The sequence below is a fragment of the Pelmatolapia mariae genome, linkage group LG14 (assembly GCF_036321145.2).
Source record: "Pelmatolapia mariae isolate MD_Pm_ZW linkage group LG14, Pm_UMD_F_2, whole genome shotgun sequence".
Taxonomy (NCBI): domain Eukaryota; kingdom Metazoa; phylum Chordata; class Actinopteri; order Cichliformes; family Cichlidae; genus Pelmatolapia; species Pelmatolapia mariae.
Genome location: NC_086239.1, coordinates 25,119,976 through 25,141,320, shown reverse-complemented (window position 1 = coordinate 25,141,320; position 21,345 = coordinate 25,119,976).

Genomic DNA, 21,345 nt, shown 5'->3' with positions numbered 1-21,345 from the left:
TTAAAGCACAAAGCGCACAGTCATAAATTCCCCCTAATTTTGGTATGATCCGAGCTCAGGCACTAGGCCAGCGGTCCCCAACCTTTTTTGCGCCACGGACCGGTTTATGCCCGACAATATTTTCACGGACCGGCCTTTAAGGTGTCGCGGATAAATACAACAAAATAAAACTAGTACCGGTACCGAAAAAAAGAAGATTTATTCATAACACACGTGAAAAGACCCAGGAAAACCGAGTTAACGATAAAAACGATAACAAAATAACGCTGAAAACCGATAAAAACCCTGAAAACCATACATTTCACACCTGAGCCTCAACTGTCGCGGCCCGGTACCAAACGACTCACGGACCGGTACCGGTCCGAGGCCCGGGGGTTGGGGACCGCTGCACTAGGCGACTGAGCACAGCACTTACGCATGTGAGCGAGGGGGGAGAAGCTGCTGCCTGCGAGTTTGCTGTAGGAGAAGTGCAGACAGGCAGACAGAGGAGAACTTAAGTTTGACCAGGTACCAAAGCAAATCATTCGTACTGTACAAATAATGTAAATATGATGGTGTATCACAAAATATAAATAAATAAATATTGAAATATCTTTTGAATTAGTTAAATGTCAGAATAAAGAGAGAGAGAGCTGTCTATTTTTTATCACTTTCATCACATTTAGGAGTACATATACACTAAGTTTATTGTTAATTAATAAGAAAATTTCAGTGAGTAAATTGGTGGCACACCTGTGGATGCATATAAGGCACCCCCAAAACACAGAGTCTGTTTCTTTGACATGGGAAAATCAAGAGATATCAACCAAAACACCAGGAAAAGAATTGTGGACCTCCATAAGTGTGGCTCAATTTTAAATACAATTTGGGTGCCATTTGCACTTAAGAAATACAGACAATTTCTCTCTTTACTCTTAAATTTAACAAATATGTTTTTTATATTTATCAATCTAAAAAAATTAAACATTTAGTCTTATTTGATGTTACAATTAAAAAAGTGTTTGTGTTTTTATCTGAATAGTATGTAAATATCTGGTTTCAACTGTATATTTCATGATGTTGTTTGGCTTGATTGGCAGCACAAAGAGGGAGAGAGAGGAACAGAGAGGGAGATGGAGAGGAGAATGAGGACAGAATAGAGATGGAACAAGAGCCAGGTGAGACAGACATGTTAGTCAAATACTCATCAGAACATCACTAGTACCTAGTGTATCTTTTTAGATACCATTTGTTGCTTTTCATGTTCTATATTTATTTAGTTATGCTGGCTTGTTTGCACAACAAGGCTAAATAATTATATGAACTTTTCTGAATCTAAATAGTGTACTTTGGTAGAATTAAAAAATAAGTGTAGTGAAGGTCTATGATGATTTTTAGTGCTACTATCATCTAGTTTTGATTCTGGTTCTGTCTTGGTTAAGTCCTAAGTAGTCCTGATTTTGAACTGTTGTAGTCCTGTTTTAATTCCGGATCAGTTCTGGGTCTGGTTGAATTGGGGTTTAGTCCTCGTGTCTTGATACAGCCCTGATTTTGTTCTGCCTTGCTGCTTAATTAAAAAACTAGTTCAAGGTGTCCTGCATAATATATACATATTTTTTTCCTATATGAAGTCATTCTTTTTTGAACAAAACTCAAAACACAGCCTAATAAATCTTTCAGTCATTTCTAACCCCCCCCCTCCGCCTCTGCTTCAGTAGTCCAGTCTTCAGTAGTCCAGTGGCAGTGTTTCATGTCTCAGGCAAGCCTCTTTATCTTATTCTGACATCTTAGCAATGGCTTTCTTGCTGCAACCCGTCCTGTCAAACCTGCAGCTTCAAGTCTTCTCTTAACAGTTTAGCCTAAGACTTGCTTACTATGACCACTATTAAGCTGTGCTGGAAGCTGTTTTCCTGTGAGCCACCTGTCACGCAAGCTGCTAAGACTCAGAAACTTGTCCTCTGATTCAGTTGTGGCTTTGGATCTGCCAGACCTCTTCCTGTCAGTTTGCCCCAGTTTCTGCGTGCCTTTTTTTATGTGAAGGAAACTGTACTCACTGGCATCTTGACTTTCTTTGCAATTTCTCTGTAGGAAAGACCTACATTTTAAGTGTTATGATGGTCTGTCTCTCTTCCATTATTAACTGCCTTTTTCTTGCCATCTTTGTAGCAACACACTACTTTCTGCAGTACAGTATTGTTCGACTGATACTCACGAGGGTATGGTACCACAATATGTTTCACTTTTATGCAGACGAGGGGGTTGTAAGTAATCCAAAAAAAGTTGGAACACCTGTAGGAATTAATAGCAACAGCATTCAAGGCTTGATCAAACTCCATTGCTGCAGAACAGCTTTAGTGTTAACCCATTTTGCGTTCCCTGAAAGTGGCCTTTTTGTATACTTCTGAAATGTAACCTTAACTTACAACCTACCTACTCCTTTATACTATATACTTTACACATGTTCCAGTATCATGTCCCCCCTGGTAGGACACTTAACACTTAATCAATTAAAGGAGCCCAGAGGGATTGATGGTGGCAGAGGCTGACTAATGTGATCTATTAGATGGTCTCTATATTGGCTAGAATTAAGATTATTTTTATTTTTCCAGTTCATGAGGACCATTTTCTTGGCAATGCATAGGGCAGTGAAAACCATGTGGGCTGTATTCATTTCTGTAGTGACATCATCCAATTTGCCCAACAAGCACACTAAAGGGGAGGTTGGGATTTTACATTTAAGACACTTTGATAAGTCTTCACATATGGACAGAACCAAAGATCGTGGATGTAATTGTCCGGTGTATTGCCTTGACAGTGTGGACAGTTGTATAACTAGTCTGTCAAACGGAATAAAGTCTGTTCCTTCTCAAATATATGTTCCAACTTGTTACGGCCCTGGGCTTTGGAGGAAGTGAGACTGCCCTTTTGTTTATGCAAATCCAAGTGTGCTAGGACTCGTGGATGACTGGCTGCTGGGAGTCCTGTGCCAGCCTTCTTTTATGCAGATCAAAGTGTGCCAGACCGCGCAGACGATTGGCTGCCTGGAGATCCCATGACACTCCAAGACCAATTGACTGGCTGATTGTCTGCACCTGGGAGTATAAAAGGGCTGAAGATTCTTCACACTGTGGGGAACTGCTGCTCTGAAGTGAACATGCAGTGTCCTCCTCATCTGCCTTGCATTTGAACTGTGTTTGTAAACTCTGATATACAGCTGACTTTAGTTTTATTAGAGTCTTGTGTTTGATTTGAACTGTGCTTGTAAACTCTGATATACAGCTGACCTTAGTTGTATTAGAGTCTTGTGTTTGCTGGCTCACCTTAGTTAACCCTTAGCTTTTATTCTTGCCTGTTCTTTTCTTTGTGTATTAATTATTTGCGTGGTGGTCTGTTGAACAGCCCCGTCGGTTTTCAGTTTAATGTTTGCAATAAAACCCCTTATTTACTCTGATTTCGTGAGAGGGCTTGTGTATGTCCCCCCCCACCTGTCGCCTAGCAGAGGGGGTCGTAACATAAGTGGGGGCTCGTCCAGGATACTCCTTTTTCCCATAAGGAGAATTCCCGTTCGTACGTGTGTTTTGCTCCATTTTGGGTTTTTTTCCTTCTTCTGCCCTCTTCCCTGTTTTGAGCACCATGTCGGCTGCATTTTGTTTAGAGGATTTCTTAAAAGCTCCATCTGTTGTGCTTCTTGAGAGCTGCCGCAAATGCAAATTGCTGCAAATTGCAGAACACCTTAAGCTACAGGTCTCTAAAACACTCCGTAAGAGTGACCTGAAGAAGCGTGTAGTAGACAAGTTGGTGGAGGCTGGTCTAATGCAAGTCCCTGATCTGCCTGAAATGCCTGTGGTCTCTGGTGACCCTAGTCAAACTTCCTCATTTGAGGGGGACCATAAAGATGATACGGGTCATGACAGTGTGGGAGATGAGCAGGGGAAGACACCGCGCATGCTCCCTCGCTACGATCCTCTCTCTTCGGGAAGCTCAGAAGCACGGGACGGGGCCCGGCTAAAGGTGCGACTGGCACGGCTCCAGTTGGAGGCCGAGGAGAAGGCTCAAGTCAGGCGAGCTCAATTAGAGCTTGAGATCAGAAGGCTGGAAATAGAGGCAGATAAAACAGTGAGGCTGCGTAAGCTGGAGCTGGAGACTCAGCCACGAGCCTCATCTGTCTCCGCTGATTGTCCAGGTACCGCCCCCGTGTCTACTACTCCTTATGACATTAGTAAGTGCATTTCTTTAGTGCCTGCTTTTAAAGAGGCTGAGGTGGATTCTTATTTTGCAACATTTGAGCGCATTACTGGTGCTTTGCAGTGGCCTAGTGAGATCTGGCCCCTTTTATTACAGTGTAAACTGTCTGGAAAAGCCCAAGAGGTGGTGGCTGCGCTTCCTTTAAAGGACAGTTTGTATTCCTGTGTTAAATCGGCTGTGTTGCAAGCATATGAATTGGTTCCAGAAGCATACAGGCAGAAATTTCGGCTACAGAGGAAACTTCCCTCCCAAACGTATGTGGAGCTTGCCAGGGAAAAAGGCATCCTATTTGACAAGTGGTGTGCTGCGTCAAAAGCCCATGATTACACTTCACTGCGTGAATTGATGTTGCTGGAGGACTTTAAAAAGTGCCTTCCAGGGAGTATAGTGCTATACTTGAATGAGCAGAAGGTAACCACTTTAGCGACTGCAAGTGTTCTTGCAGATGAGTATGTGCTTACTCATAAGTCCTCATTTTTGATTAGCGAGAAGTCACAGCTTAACGCCGAGCAGCAGGCTCGCACTGTTAAACCCTTAGGCTCTAGAGAGTCGTGAGTGTTTCTACTGTCATAAACTGGGACATGTCATTGCGGACTGTTTGGCCCTGAAACGCAAAACGGTGAATTCTCAGCAACCCAAAGGTGTTGCCTTTGTGAAAGCAGCGTCCCATCCTGAGGTAATTGATTGTGGTGGTAAGGTGCCAGACCCTTGTTTTGACCCGTTTATCTTTGATGGTTTTGTATCACTAACTGATAAATCCACTGTTCTAAAATCGGTGCGCATACTGAGAGACACCGGAGGGTCTCAGACCTTAATCCTTTCTAGTGTTTTACCTTTCTCAGCAGACAGTGCATGCGGATTTAATGTTGTGCTGCGTGGAATAGAGATGGGTTATGCTCCCACACCAGTTCACCAGGTCTATATCAAATCAGAACTCGTTACGGGATTTTTCCCCGTTGCAGTATGCCCGACCTTACCCATAGAGGGGGTGGCCATGTTGCTAGGAAATGATGTTGCAGGTGGATTAGTGCGTCCTAGTCTGGAGGTGCTGGATAAGCCCCTCAGTTGTGATGCCCCAGATATTTCCGTGATCCCAAAGCTGTACCCAGCCTGTGTGGTTACTCGTGCCCAGGCCCGTAAAGATGGCGACGTTACCCTCGCTGATTCTGTGTTGATGACCTCATTTTCTGAGGAGGGTGCTGCGTTACCTGACAAAAACAATGTTTTGTCTTCCCCAGACTTGGTAAACCCTGAGGAGCCTGGTCCATCTGTAAAAGATATACCACTGCCTTTAACCAGAGAAAATCTGTCGGCGGCCCAGTTAGCTGATGAATCGTTGCAGCGATGTTTTAAGCATGTGGTAAGTGCTGAGCAAGCTAAGAATGAGCAACAAGCCTATTTCATAGAACATGATGTGCTAATGCATCAATGGCTTCCATTGGGTGCTAGGAGTGTGGACTGGAGTAAGGTTAAGCAGATTGTCATACCCACGCTGTATCGGTCCAAGATCCTGGCGCTTGCTCATGAAAGCCAGTGGTCAGGACATTTAGGCATCACAAAAACATATCAACTACTATTAAAACACTTCTTCTGGCCTGGCATGAAACGTGATGTGGCAGCTTTCTGCCGTAGTTGCCATGTGTGTCAACTTGCGGGTAACCAAATCAGGTTATACCCCCTGCACCATTATGTCCCATCCCAGTAGTCGACCAACCATTCGACCACGTCATAGTAGACTGCGTAGGTCCACTACCAAGAACAAATTCGGGAAACCAATATTTACTCACCATTATGTGTGCAGCTACACGTTTCCCTGAGGCTATTCCACTACACAAAATTACGGCAAGGTCTGTTGTGAGAGCCCTTACTAAGTTTTTTTTTTTTTCTACATTCGGCCTGCCTAAAGTCACCCAAACAGATCAAGGTTCTAACTTTCAGTCTAAATTGTTCAAGCAAGTTGCTAAAAGGCTACATATCAAACAGGCTGTGTCCTCTGCCTATCACCCAGAATCCCAAGGAGCTTTAGAGCGGTGGCATCAAACCTTAAAAGCCATGCTCCGCAAGTATTGCTTAGAGGCCAAAGTGGATTGGGATGAAGGGATTCCTTTTGTGTTGTTTGCTGCTCGCGAAGCCGTCCAAGAGTCACTCGGGTTCAGTCCCTCTGAACTAGTGTTTGGCCACACGCCTCGTGGCCCACTTAAAGCAATAAAAGAGGAACTTTTGATCCAGGAAGGGAGCCCTAGAGTGGGAGTGACAAAGTATGTGCAAGATTTCCGTGAGCGTTTGAGTCAGGCTAATGCTCTGGCTAAGCAGCACCTCACTGTTTCACAAGGAAAAATGAAACGCACTTATGATAAGGCTGCTGTCAAACGACAATTCCAGGTAGGGGATGAAGTACTTGTTCTCTTGCCTGTCCCCGGATCATCTCTTTCTGCTAAGTATGAGGGTCCTTATGAGGTACGCGAAAGAGTAGGAGAAACTGATTACATAATCAGCACGCTAGTGCTGGGCGATATGGAAAAAATATTTATCACGATATGAATTCTTTTATATCACGATAACGATATATATCACGATATACCACCTGACCTGTGGTCATCTGGAAAGTATGCAGTCTGTAAACAGCGAGTGGAGAGGGTGCAGTCTTTGTTTTGAGTTACCGTAAAGCATGTCGCAAATCCGGGTGCACATAAAGCAGCACCATGTCGCAAAACCACAAGACGGAGTTTCTTTGCAAAAAATATCATTTTTTATACTTTATTTTCTCTTGCATAAAGTTAAGAGTATGTATAGTGAGAAGACCACACTAATATATTTGCCATAGGCTATTTAACCCTTTAAGACCTACGATAGAACCAAGTCCGCCAGAGCTTATCTTTACATTTTACATGCTGTAGTGCCATTTGTGGGAGCATTTCAAGTTGCTATACATCAATACAACCGTTATAGCCCAAATTTTAATAATATGTATGCATTACGTCCATAGAAACTACATAAATTGCAAAAAAGTGCAATAAACTACAAAAAAATTGAAAATCGTTTTTGTTTTGTTTTTTACATATATTTCTAGTTAGAGAAATTTAAGAGGTTTATCCCTCAAAACTGTAAATACAAAAAAGTTGCACAAAATAGTTTCCAACCACGAGAAATTTATTTTGAGTGTCTTCATAGTTTTATTTTTGAGATACACTAATTTTTATATACTACAGGAAAAATGAAAATAAATAAATGCAAATTTGCAAGAACACAGCATGTGCATCAAAATAAACTATTTCCAACAGTTTAATTTGACTTCTAAGCATCCCAGAAACGATACAGAAAAGCATAAAGTCAAACATGACTTTTAAAAACACCAACATAGGCTTTGAAGCTAAAAAACTACATTTTCCACGAAAATGACGTCACTTCCGGTTTCGGGCAGGTAATGGCGGACATGCGATAGTTTGCGCTTCCACTTCGAAGTAGGAAGTGTTATGAACAGCTGGTCGGATCGGCAAAGCCTGTTTCTGGAATATTATGTTTTTGTTGCTGCAAGTCTGGAATATTATGTTTTTGTTGCTGGAAGTGCTTTTTATGCAATTTTTGCAAAGCTATATGTGGAAGGAAACCGTGACCTAGGGCAAGCTAATGGAATAAGATGTAATTACAACTCCTACGGTTTCATATGCAAAAAAAAAAAAAAAAATTATTGCGCTACCTTACGTGGTTCCAGTTCTACAGGGATTTAAAAATAGTTAGGTAAAACGGAGTGTGCCTGCTCCGACCGGTTTTAAAGGGTTAATGATATATTTTATGTAATAATTTATAAAATTAGGGTTAGAAACGATAGAAACGATAGAAGACAAATGGCACGATAGACACTTTTCTATCGTCCGCACGATATATATCGTCATATCGCCCAGCACTACGGCACGCCGAATCGAAGACGCAAAACCCGTGTTTGCCATATAAACATGTTAAAGTTATACCACTCCCAACCCCAACCAAAACCCACTGGGAGCTGTGCTCCTGTGGCCGTCTCCAGTCACTCAGAGATAGAAAGCACAGACGAGGCTGATGGTTTAAAACTGAACTACTCCTGTTGTTCTAGGCCCCGCTTGCCTAACTCTGAAGTGTTAAAATCATTCCGGAGTCAGCTTGATCACCTGTCTTCCGAGCAACAAGAAGACGTAGCTAGTTTGGTCCATGAGTACCCCTGTTTATTTGGCGATGTGCCAACACGGACTACAGTGCTAAAACATGACATAGATGTTCAAAATGCAAAGCCCATCAAACAACACCCTTATCGCGTAAATCTCACCAAACGTTTGTTGATGAAGCAGGAAACTGAGTACCTGCTACAACACGGTTTGGCAGAGCCCAGTCAGAGCCCCTGGAGCTCACCATGCTTGCTAGAAGCGAAGCCAGATGGTTCACCTCGTTTTATCACTGACTTCCGTAAAGTAAACACCGTTATTGTCCCTGACTCTTACCCACTCCCTAGAATTGAGGATCTTGCTGTACTTCACAGCAAAAGATGCAAACTCAGCAGCCTGCAACAAGTGCTTTAAGCCCCACGCCCCCGGTACCGCGAGCAAAAAGGAGGAGATCACGTTTAATCGGTTATAACACGGGGTGAGAAATATAAGTCCAGACATGTGTGGTATCCACAGAAACCTCTGAATCTCAGCTAAAATGTCATATAAACCATTTCTACAACCACCAAACTCAACGAAAACAAGCCATGATTAAACGAGCAGTTATGTAAATGCGCACAAGTCCGCTAAACAAACAAGGCGAACCAGAAATTCTCCAGACTTCATGTAACCGGCTAAAGAAAAGCTGGTTATCTTCCAGAGCTATCACCAATTCCAAACACCAATTTTCACCACACTCTGACCAAAATTCACTGAATGAGCTGCAAAAGAAGACCACAAAAACACACAGCGGTGCAAATGCGCTAAGACAGAAATTGGCTTACCGTCCAGATTTCCTCCGTTATTTTCGCCGGTAGCCATGTGATTATCAGCAGTTACCACGCCTACCTAGCCGCATCAGAGTCGTTTTCCGTCAACAACCTCCATTTTAGACCCACCTATAGACACGTGACTGGACAGACGTCACATGCAGTAAATTTGGGCCCATGTGGGTTTTGGCCTTGGAACGTCTGATTGGTTGAAGTAACGTGAACGTGGCATCGTTACTGTAACTCTATTGGCTCAAACAATTAAAAAGATGTGTCAATCATGCAAATTGACCAAAAGAAACCAAAGTTACAGCCCCTCAGAGTTTAAAGGGCCAGAGGCCAATTAAGCGCTCCATGGCAGAAAAGGCCCATTACCATGTAAATGTGTGGTTAATTCTTCAAAAACGTATTTTAAAAAAAACCATTTTTAGGCATGTTAATAAAATTAATTAATTTCTGCTCTTAAATACCTAAAAAAATCAACTGGCATGGTGTCCAATTGTGTGCCAAAATTGGACATTTTTGTACAACGTCTGGATATTCATGTATTGACAGCGCTGTAATTTTTCACTGTTTCACTTTAAAAACATAAATCTTTGCACAGATGATGTTTATATGTTGTTACAGTTCTTATCATTTTGCAGAAAAAAAGAGACTGCTAAAAATAAAAACACGAGAGGTTTTTGGACGAAGTTTGTGTTCTCCATTCTTTAAGCACCGGTTCGAGCACCGTTTAAGCACCGGCACCGTTTCAAAAGTACCGATTTGGCACCGGTATCGGATAAAACCTAAACGATACCCATCCCTACTCAGGACTCACTAACCCCCTCCCTCCTGCGCTGAATCGTAAGCGAATCACTCAGGACTCGCTCACCCCCTCCCTCCTGTGCTGAATCATAGAGCGAACGAATCACTCACTCACCCCCTCCCTCCTGGCTCACAGCTTCTTCTTCTTCTTGGTTGGCAACCAATGTTAAGGCGCATTACCGCCCCCTGGCTCACAGCTCAGTGGACATTTAGATGAGAAAATATATATTTGACACATTTAAGGAAAATACTAATAAAATAAAAATAAACAAAATAAATGTTCCCTTTAGAAATTTTTTTGCTCTTTTTTGCTCTATAAAATAGTTGTTTTCTTTTAGAATCACTCATCTTAGCAGTAGGATATACATGAAAAGAGAAACAAATTAAGTTTGAGTGAAAATGTACATTTTTTGCACTCTCTGGTCAACTGACTTAGTGAATCAAATGACTCAAAAAACCCGATTCACTTTGGTGAGTGACTCATTAAAACTCGATTCAGTAAAAAGAATCAAATTTACATTCACTACTGGCTGGCTGATTGAACTGAGAACATACACATGCGGGAAAGACGACATCAACAATGACACGACCACGAACAGGAGGGAACTGAGAACTTAAATACACAGGCTGATGGTAATGATGAGAGACCGGTGAGTACACAGCTGAACATAATCTAACTAATGATACATGGAAATAACTAGAACACAACACACAGGCAACATGAATGAGTGAGAAATAAACTGAATCTGACAAAACCAAAAACACTGGGTCAATGACCCAGGAACCCTGACATTGATGTTTGAGCTGATAAATGGTAGGTCTGAAATCTCTAGATCAGGGGTCTCAAACTCAAATGAGCCGCGGGCCACTTCTGGCACCGTCATCTCATTGGAGGGCCACTTTAGTGTCCAAGTAGTACAAAAAAACAAAAGCACTCACTAATATTTCCTAAAATGTAGTGTGTTGTTTGTTTTATTTAATTCCAAATATTGTGTAACAAGACAAAATTGCAAACATGAACGCAATTTTTTTTCTCACTCTTAACTATCTGAAGCCTTTCAATTTCATTTGTCATATGCAAGTTAGCACAGGGTCAACATTGCAGTGAAATGTATTTGATGAGCAGAAGACGGTCACTCAGCAGTATAGTACAGTATAGTACAGTAGTTTCATTGAACTACCAAATAAACAGCAGGCATAAGCGTACACATTAGTTTTTGACTGCAAGTGAAAATTGTTTTCTTTCCAAATAAATCTCTCACTGAACTAACACAGCCAATCCCTCAACACGTTTGCACTCTCTTGTTACCTCGGCCAGGTCCGCGGCTCCGAACGATGGTAAGGAGACCTCTGGCTAATACTGTGGGTTCCGTGTCGGGCTCGTAGCCGGGAACTAGCTTCACTGTCTGGGTCAACCTTGCTAGCGAGAGACAGAAAGAGGCGTTGAAAGGCTGCTCCAGCAGAACTTTAATGTTTCGGAGGAAAACACGAACACGGTGTACAGTCGAGTCTTAATAGCTTACTTACAACTGGGCTCGTCAGGCACTCTTCTTGGCTGCAGTGGTTATTATTATATTTACATGCTTCCAGCTCCCGTTTCTGCTCGGTGACAGCTCGTGCTTATCTCCTTTTTCTCCCTCCCTCACGCTCACACACACACAGCGGGAGGGGCGGTCCCACACGTTCTCCCTGCTGCAAGGACTACACCGCCCACGAGGCTACAGTCTTAAAGGGCCATGCCTGTAACACTCTGTCGTCGTATTAAATCATTTTTCGTATAATAGTTTTTTAAAAATATTTCTTCACATCAATATGCGGGCCACAAGTAGAGGTGACGTGGGCCCCTGCTCTAGATTATTGCATAGTGCCTGTTCTACATCTAGCCAAGGCTCATCTGAGGAGGTATGTTTTAACCATCCTGAGATGAACTGAAGCCTGCTGGCTAAGAAGTAGTGTTGAAAGTTAGGCAAATCTAGTCCTCCTTTATCTTTGGTCCTTTGTAGCCTTTTTTAAGCTGAAACACGGGAGTTTATCTTTCCAAAGGAATTTAGAAATATACAAATCCAAAGATCTGAACCAGTCTTGTGATGATTTGTTCAGAATCATTATTTTTGGCAATACCACCTTTTTTTTTTAGCTGCGACCCTTCCTATGAGTGATGTGGGTAGAGATTTCCATCTAGCCAGATCGCCTTCTACTTTCTTTAAAAGTGGGATTTGGTTTAATTTAGTTAAATCTGCAAGTTAAGGAGAGACATTAATACCTAAATATTTAATATTTCCAGATTGCAGTGGGGTAGAAGAAAGATTAGAGGGAGCAATTAATTGGAAGAACTGTAGATTTTGCCCAGTTAATTGAGTAATCTGAAACTCTTGAAAAAGAGTTTATTAGTGTAATTACCTCAGAAAGGTTGGTTTGTGAGTTCCGGGAGGTGGGGGAGAGCAACACATCACCCGCATAAAGACTAATTTTATGTTCTACATTTTTGCATTTTATGCCCTTAATTACTGTAGCCTGTCTAATTGCTGCTGCTATTTGTAACACTGATGAAGCGCTAATGAATTAATACAGACTAGGTATTAAGTGAAATGTTATGGTTATTATTAATCAGAAGATTTAGGAATGCTACTGGAGCTGATGGGCAGTAATTAATAAATACACACAACGCAAAATGCTTTTGCAGGTACCATGTATTTAACCGAAAATAACAAGAAAAGATAAGGAAAACTTAAATAATCATTCCTGCTGCAGCTATTCAATAAATCAAAAACCCAGTGGGGATGCAAAGACAACTAAGCAAATTCTTCAGGCTTATGGCTTATACCAAGCAATATAGATTCTCAAAAACAAAAAACAGTTCCCCATAAGTAACACATGTTAACATCCAAACCACTGATCCACACTGAAGTCCATGAGTTTTATCTGAATGTCCATGAGAGATGTCCAAGCGCTATTGTCCATAAACGGGGGGAATGGTGTGTATGATTGTGGAAATCAGTGTGTTTGGGAAATGGGGACAGAGCGTCGTCTTTGATAGCTTCCTACCAGTCCAGTGGAAGCTAAAATGCAGAATGAGTCCTGCTCCTAGCCGTTCATTGGCTCGCCATCCTTTTTCATACCCAAAAAGGGTCACCTGGCCAATTCCGTTCTGGTCAGTGCACAACAACACTATGGCTCTGGCTCACAGTAATCAGCATCTGCAACAGCTCTGTCACCTGGCTTGCCTCCACGCATCTCACGGGAGGAAGCCGGGACAGGCTTACTATGACCTACATGCCATCCGATTGGCTGAGCAAAGTCATGTGGTTGAAGCCATGTATTTGTGATGCGTTCAATGGCAGGAAATAAGTGCAGGAATTTAGTAAATGCTAGTAAAACAGATTTTACTCTGGGTTACACCCTCCCCCCTTGAATACATGCATGACCCGTTGCATGTTAACACTACACAATATGTACGACTGAAGAATTAGAATTGGTGGTTGTGGTGGTTAAAGCATCTGACAGACTATGTAACAGAGACTGAACAACTGATATCAATGGATTGCCTAAGTGGGCATACTGAAGTCGCCTAGGTGGTGATCTGTGACGCGTTGACCGCCTCAGAGGGGGGTCAGTAACCGAATCTGAGCTATTAAGAGTTGGTAACGTCACAGGACTAGGCTCGGCCGTTAAGTTGTCAGAGACTTCAGGATCGGACAAGTCTGTAGATACGGTTTCAAGAATGGGTTCGGGTAAGATTTCAAGCAAATCTTCCTCAGATGTCTCATCAGCATCAAACTCCAATGGTTTTTCACTCTGAGATCCTAACAGAGCTTCCCCAGCTGATCCCATTTCAGGTGTAGGTGTTGGAGTAAGTTTTTCCTCCTCACCGCTAGGAAAAGACTGTAGGGGGTTGAGAGACTTCTCCACCCTAAACTCCATTGGGAGCGGGGCAAGATGGACAAAGGTCAGTTCCAAGTCATTCTCTTCAACAAAGTACTCAGGAGATTCCTGTTGTTTCTTGGTCTGTTGACGAGTTAAAGAGGGTGTGATTGGAACAGTCTCATCCGATGTTCCTGACTCTGTTGCAGGAAGAAACCCACACGGAAGAAGGAGATCTCTGTGCAATGTGCGAATTGGGCCGTCTTTGCATTCTGGTTTTACGGTGTAGACGGGGAGATCTTTGGCACATTTCAGCACTACAAAGACATCTGGTTCCCATTTGTCAGCAAGTTTATGTTTACCTCTCAGCCTCAGGTTCCGCACCAAAACTCTGCTTCCAACTTCCAGCTTGGATGGCATAATACGTTGGTCAAATCGAGTCTTGTTCCTCTCAGCGTTCTTTGCAGCATTCTTTGAAGATAGCAGATAACTTTCTTTCAACCTAGCTTTTAAGTCTTGGACATACTGTGAATGTGGCTGATGTTCTTTCTCACGTACAGGAAGATTAAAAGCGAGGTCAATAGGGAGACGAGGACAACGTCCAAACATTAGTTCGTATGGGGTGTAGCCAGTGACTTCATTTTTGGTACAGTTGTATGCATGGACGAGTGGTTTTACAAACTGTTTCCATTGGGATTTCTGTTTGGGTTCAAGAGTTCCCAACATGGCCAGTAGAGTGCGATTAAACCTCTCTACTGGGTTTCCTCTTGGATGGTACGGTGTTGTGTGACACTTTTGGACTCCCAACAGGGCACATAATTCCTTTATCAATTTCGACTCAAAGTCTGGCCCTTGATCTGTATGGAGTCTTTCTGGAATTCCATAATAAACAATGAAGTTTTCCCAAAGACATTTAGCCACAGTTTTTGCCTTTTGGTTTGGTGTTGGAATGGCAAGGGCATATTTGGTGAAATGATCTGTCAGTACCAGGATGTCTTTGGTGTTGCTGGTATCGGGCTCGAGACTGAGGAAATCCATACAAATGAGTTCAAGTGGACGTGATGTCCGAATGTTAACAAGAGGAGCAGCTCTCTCTGGCAAGCTTTTCCGGCGAATGCAACGGCCACAGGTTTTTATTTTATTTTCCACATCCACTGCCATTCTTGGCCAATAGAACCGAGTCCTGGCAAGGTCAAGGGTCCGTTCCACTCCCAGGTGGCCCATATCATTGTGGAGGTTGTGGAGAACGGTTTGCCGCAGTTCTGTCGGAAGGACCAGTTGGTATGATGGTTGTTCATTTTCATATCTCTTCCTATAGAGAATACCATCAATCAGCTCCAATTTATTCAGTTCTCGAAGGAGAAGAGGAATTTCAGGAAGCTCTTTCCTGGCTGTCAGAGGGACTTTTTCTCCTGACTCCAACTGGTGAATAACCTCCCGGAGAGTTGGCTCAGTTCTCTGTTTTTCATAAAGCTCAGAATGGGATATGGTGGAAATAACAGGAAGTCCATGGGAATCTTCTGAGTAATTCTCAGGAAGCACTGCTGTGTTGATGGAAAGGGATTCGACCAAACTATTCTCAGCTTGGGTCCTGACAAGACAGCTTTGGCAAATCGCATCGACGACTTCAGCTGATATTTCACTGTCACTGCTGCTTGACAGATGTTGTTGAGTAAACTGATTAATTAGCTCCTCATCTTTTTGAGCAGGTTCACTAGAGGAAGTACCATCATGGGGCCGACGGGAGAGTGCATCTGCATCCAGATTTTGCTTGCCAGCTCGATACTGTAACTTGAACGAGAATGTAGAAAGAGCAGCCAGCCAACGATGGCTGGTAGCATCCAACTTTGCTGATGTCAAGATATAGGTAAGTGGGTTGTTATCCGTGACCACTGTAAAATTTGCTCCATACAAGTAATCATGAAATTTTTCTGTCACGCTCCACTTCAGTGCCAAGAATTCAAGCTTGTGAGCTGGGTAACGACTTTCACTGGATGACAAACCCCTACTGGCATAGGCTATCACCCTAAGTCTCCCCTCTTGCTCTTGGTACAGGGCGGCGCCCAATCCGGTGGTGCTGGCATCTGTGTGGAGGATGTAAGGCAGTGCCGGATCAGCAAAACCTAGAACTGGTGCAGTGGTAAGTTTGTCAATGAGAGTATCAAAAGCCAACTGACATTCAAGACTCCACCTGGAACCAAAGGATTGCTTGGGATCAAACTGTGAGCTCTTAGAAGTCACATTTTTGGAGCTTTTGTGTGTGGATGGGTACCCACGTGTGAGGTTGTTGAGTGGCTTGGCGATCATGGCATATCCCTTAATAAAACGCCTATAGTAGCCAGCGAATCCCAGAAAAGATTTCAAGGTCTTCAAGTTGGTTGGAATTGGCCAGGATTTCAAGGTGGCAACCTTTTCTGGGTCTGTCTCAACACCATTTTCTGAAACAATGTGGCCCAAGTATCTGACTGATGTCTGGAAGAATTTGCATTTTTCTGGAGAAAGTTTTAACCCAAATTCTTTCAAGCGATTCAACACTCTCAGCAAACGGTCTTCGTGCTCCTCAGGGGTGTTGGAGAATATGATCAAATCATCCAAAAACACCAGGACCTCTTTCAAGTGCAAGTCTCCCATGCACTTCTCCATGAGTCTTTGGAACGTTGAAGGTGCATTAGTAACTCCTTGAGGCATTCGATTGAACTCCCAAAACCCGATTGGCGTTACAAAAGCGGTTTTGGCTTTATCGGCTTCATCCATCTCGATCTGGTAATAACCAGATTTGAGATCAAGCACGGAGAACCATTTCGATCCAGTGAGTGCTGTAAACGATTCCTCCAAGTTGGGCAATGCATACGCATCCTTAATCGTTTGCAAGTTGAGTTTGCGGTAGTCAATACATAGTCGAATGTCTCCATTTTTCTTCTTGACAACCACTATGGGTGATGAAAATGATGACTCCGACTCCCTGATAACACCAGCATCTAGAAGCTCTCGAAGATGTTTACGAACAGCTTCTATGTCCTGGGGATGAATAGGTCTTGCTTTCTGTTTAAAAGGGGTATTGTCATGGAGCTTGATGTGATGCTTCACTTCTTTAGTGCAACCAAAATCCAAGTCATGATGTGAAAAAACTTCAGACAGGGCATTTAGTTTTGTTGTGATCCGTTCTTCCCATTCTGCTGGTATTGGTGACTCACCAAAATTGAAAGTGAGGGGTGTTGACAACATCTCCCGATCTGTGGGGTTGGTCACACTGTGCTCAGAGACTATGCAGTCATAGGCTCCCAGCTCTGCAATGACACTCAAAGCTGGTATGTAGATGTCTTGCTCTGTTCCGTTTGATACAACAACTGGAACCTGAGTGTGTGTACCAGCTTTAAGAGCGACTAGACAATTACTGACACACAAACCACCCGGCAGGCCTGAACCCGGGTGCTGAATGACAACACATTGACTAGCTGGGCTGAGAAGCTTGGCAGAACCCTCGACCACAACTGTGCAGCCAGCTGGAACTAGCACAGGAGATTTACTAAGGGTGGTCACAACACCAAGATGATCATTACAGTTCTGTTGGTACGTCACTTGGAGAGTTTGCAGAACTGCTCTGTACCCATAAGAGATAGGCTGGAATGATGAACAGTTACTAGAAAAGAATTGTTCATAAAGAATTTCAAGCGTATTCATGCCAATAAGTACTGAGGTTGGAAAATCAGGTCTCACATCAGGAACAACAAGTGCAAGCGTTTGAACTGGAAAGTCACTTCCAAGAAAGTCTTTTGGAAATGTCATGGCAACTTCAACATACCCAAGGTATGGAACACACTGACCAGCAGCCCCCTCCACATGAAGAAGCTCATTCAATGGGTGGACTGGCTGATCAGAGAGATGCTCATTATAAAATGAAACTGGAATTGTGGTAACCTGGGAACCAGTATCCAGTAGACACGGACAGTTGCAACCTGCAATGTTGACTTCTGCTGTACATCTGGATCCAACTAATCCTGGTGGTAATCTAGTGTGGATCTTTGTCTTTGTCTGCAATTTTGCACATTTGGCATGCTTTTTGTTCTCAGCGGGACAAGGTTGGTCCAGCTCAGCTCCTGTTTGCCCCTCAACAGGAACTGGAACTAGTTTAAATCCCCAGAAGTAGAGGACTTTTGCTTCTGCCACATTTGTTTGTTGTCAAATTGTTTCCGCTTAGCACTTACCAATGCTGAATTGGGTGCATTTTCACATTGTGGCTTAATGTGACCATCTTCTCCACAGCGGAAACAAAACCCTGGTTTAGGGCTGGAGACGCTAGGTTTTGGATTCTTGCTAACCTTCTTCGGCCCATAGGGCTTTGGAGCTGGGCAGGCAGCAAACGGTGGTTTGACATTACACTGTTGTGCTGTCAAAGCTGCAAGCTGCTGTTGTATAGCTGCCATCTGTTGTGAGAGCTGTTTAGTCATAGTGGTTAGCGCAGTACAGAGGTTAGTTTCTTCCACCGTATTGGCAAACTGGGCATTAGTGGTGGCTTTCTGTTTTGTCGTTCCCAAATGCTGTTTCATCCTTAATGTCTTTGCTGCCTCTCTGTCCTCTTCAGTTCGCAGGAGCAATAAAAGTTCAGTAAATTTGGGGGGTTTGTGTTTCTTTTGTTTAAGTTGGAGTTCCGATATTAAATTGTTATCCCAACATCCCCTGCAGAATTGATTCAACAGTCGGTTGTCCATGTCTTTCTCTAAAACACCTCCTCTTTTTGCTGCATGCTGTAATGCCACCTGCAGACGTTGCAAATAGGCCGAAGGCTTTTCGCCACTGTCCTGGAAGGTGTCCATGAACTTGGCATATAACTCTTCCCCGTCTTGCACAGTGCCATAGGCTGAGTCAAGTTGTTTCATATAAACTTCTGGTGGTGTGTCAAGGCTGAGATGTTTTACCATATTACAGGCAGGAGGCAGTAGACTGTCGCGAATCAGTCTGGTGCGCTGCAGATCAGATATCGATGGATCTTTCAGGGCTAATTCAACACCTGACCGCCATGTATCATAATCTGTCTCTTGAATTGGCCTGGGCACTTTACCAGAAAACGCTCTCAGTCGATGGAATGCATGCAGCGAGCCGTCCCTACTCCGAACAACGTGTTCCACAACATAGCGTTGTACTTCAGGGGGGTTGAGATCAGCCGCTGGAATGGAGGCGGAATGCCTCTCTCCACCTTGTGCTTCAGCACCACTGGCAACAGAAGGGGACTTAGATGGAAGAGAGGCTGGTAGTGAAGGAGGAAAGACTGAATCGGGGGGTTTTGAATCTTCTGGTTCTGGTTTTGCAACCACTGGAGTCTCTGGGTTGAACTCTGCAAGGGACCGGCGTATCTGCGTCATCCCCTCACTGAGGACTTCTGCATAATCCCTCCCAGATAATTTGGCTATTCTTTTTAAGTCTGCCAAGTAAGTATTTGTCTTGGAACCACTAACTTTTGATGCATAAATCTCGGATAGACTTTCAATGTGGAGTTTGTCACCTGAATCTGAAATAGATGTGTGCGGTAACAACTGAGACAAACGCGTTAAAGATAACCCTGAAGCGTACTCAGCGACAAGCATGTTATTAAATTCAGATTCTGGTGAATCTATAGTAACCTTGCGGCCTATGTCACCATACTGTTCAAGGAAATGTATAACTTCATCAACCGAATGCTCAGTTACTCCGTCAATTAAAACCGCATTTGGGATCTTAATGGCAAGCGTCTCAAAAACTTCCATTATGGGGAAAAATAAATTGGTGAGTTTGAATATATATTAATTACTAACCAAATCAGCTCCTGGCTGGCTCGCCAAGAAATGTAACACTGATGAAGCGCTAATGAATTAATACAGACTAGGTATTAAGTGAAATGTTATGGTTATTATTAATCAGAAGATTTAGGAATGCTACTGGAGCTGATGGGCAGTAATTAATAAATACACACAACGCAAAATGCTTTTGCAGGTACCATGTATTTAACCGAAAATAACAAGAAAAGATAAGGAAAACTTAAATAATCATTCCTGCTGCAGCTATTCAATAAATCAAAAACCCAGTGGGGATGCAAAGACAACTAAGCAAATTCTTCAGGCTTATGGCTTATACCAAGCAATATAGATTCTCAAAAACAAAAAACAGTTCCCCATAAGTAACACATGTTAACATCCAAACCACTGATCCACACTGAAGTCCATGAGTTTTATCTGAATGTCCATGAGAGATGTCCAAGCGCTATTGTCCATAAACGGGGGGAATGGTGTGTATGATTGTGGAAATCAGTGTGTTTGGGAAATGGGGACAGAGCGTCGTCTTTGATAGCTTCCTACCAGTCCAGTGGAAGCTAAAATGCAGAATGAGTCCTGCTCCTAGCCGTTCATTGGCTCGCCATCCTTTTTCATACCCAAAAAGGGTCACCTGGCCAATTCCGTTCTGGTCAGTGCACAACAACACTATGGCTCTGGCTCACAGTAATCAGCATCTGCAACAGCTCTGTCACCTGGCTTGCCTCCACGCATCTCACGGGAGGAAGCCGGGACAGGCTTACTATGACCTACATGCCATCCGATTGGCTGAGCAAAGTCATGTGGTTGAAGCCATGTATTTGTGATGCGTTCAATGGCAGGAAATAAGTGCAGGAATTTACTAAATGCTAGTAAAACAGATTTTACTCTGGGTTACATATTGGTTCAATAAAAATTGCAAACAGTGACGGGGAGAGTGGGCATCCCTGCCTGGTACCCCTCAGGAGACAGAAGCTGGAGGATGTTTGGTCATTTTTTCTGACACAGGCTGTTGGGAATTATATAATATTTTTAGCCAGTTTTGGAAAGAGTTTCCAAAACCAAATCTGTGTAAAGTTGCAAATAAAACTTTCCAGTTAACTCTGTCAAATGCTTTTTTCTGCATCTAGAGATAATATTGTGGATTCAGTGTTTTTACTGCAAGAGAGAGTTGATGAGTGCCTACCTTTTATGAAGCCGGTTTGGTCAGGGGGGTTATCTTCTCTAATCTCTTTGAGAGGGCTTTGCAGATTATTTTGAGGTCTACATTAATAAGGGATATTAGACGATAACTTGAGGGAAATACAGGGTCTTTGCCTGGTTTTAGGAGGAGACTAATATTAGCAGGATTCATATTTGGTGGTAGTCTGCCATTTTCCTTGATTTCCTGCAACATTCTGTGAAATACTGATGCCAGAATTGTCCAGAATTATTTGTAGAATTCTGCTGGAAAGCCATCTGGACCTGGAGCCTTATTATTGGGCATACTTATCAGGGCTTCCTGGAGTTCTCCTGGTGTCAGTGGCGAATCCAGTGCCATTGCTTGACTGTCTAGTAATTTTGGAAGAGTTACGTTGTCAAGAAACTGATCGATTTCATTTTTAGACAGGTTTATTTGTGGTGAATATAAAATCTCATAGAAATCCCTAAAAATGTTGTTTATTCTTTCAGGGTCATATATTGTGTTTCCAGATAAGTCTTTAACAGCAGATATAGTTGTTTTTT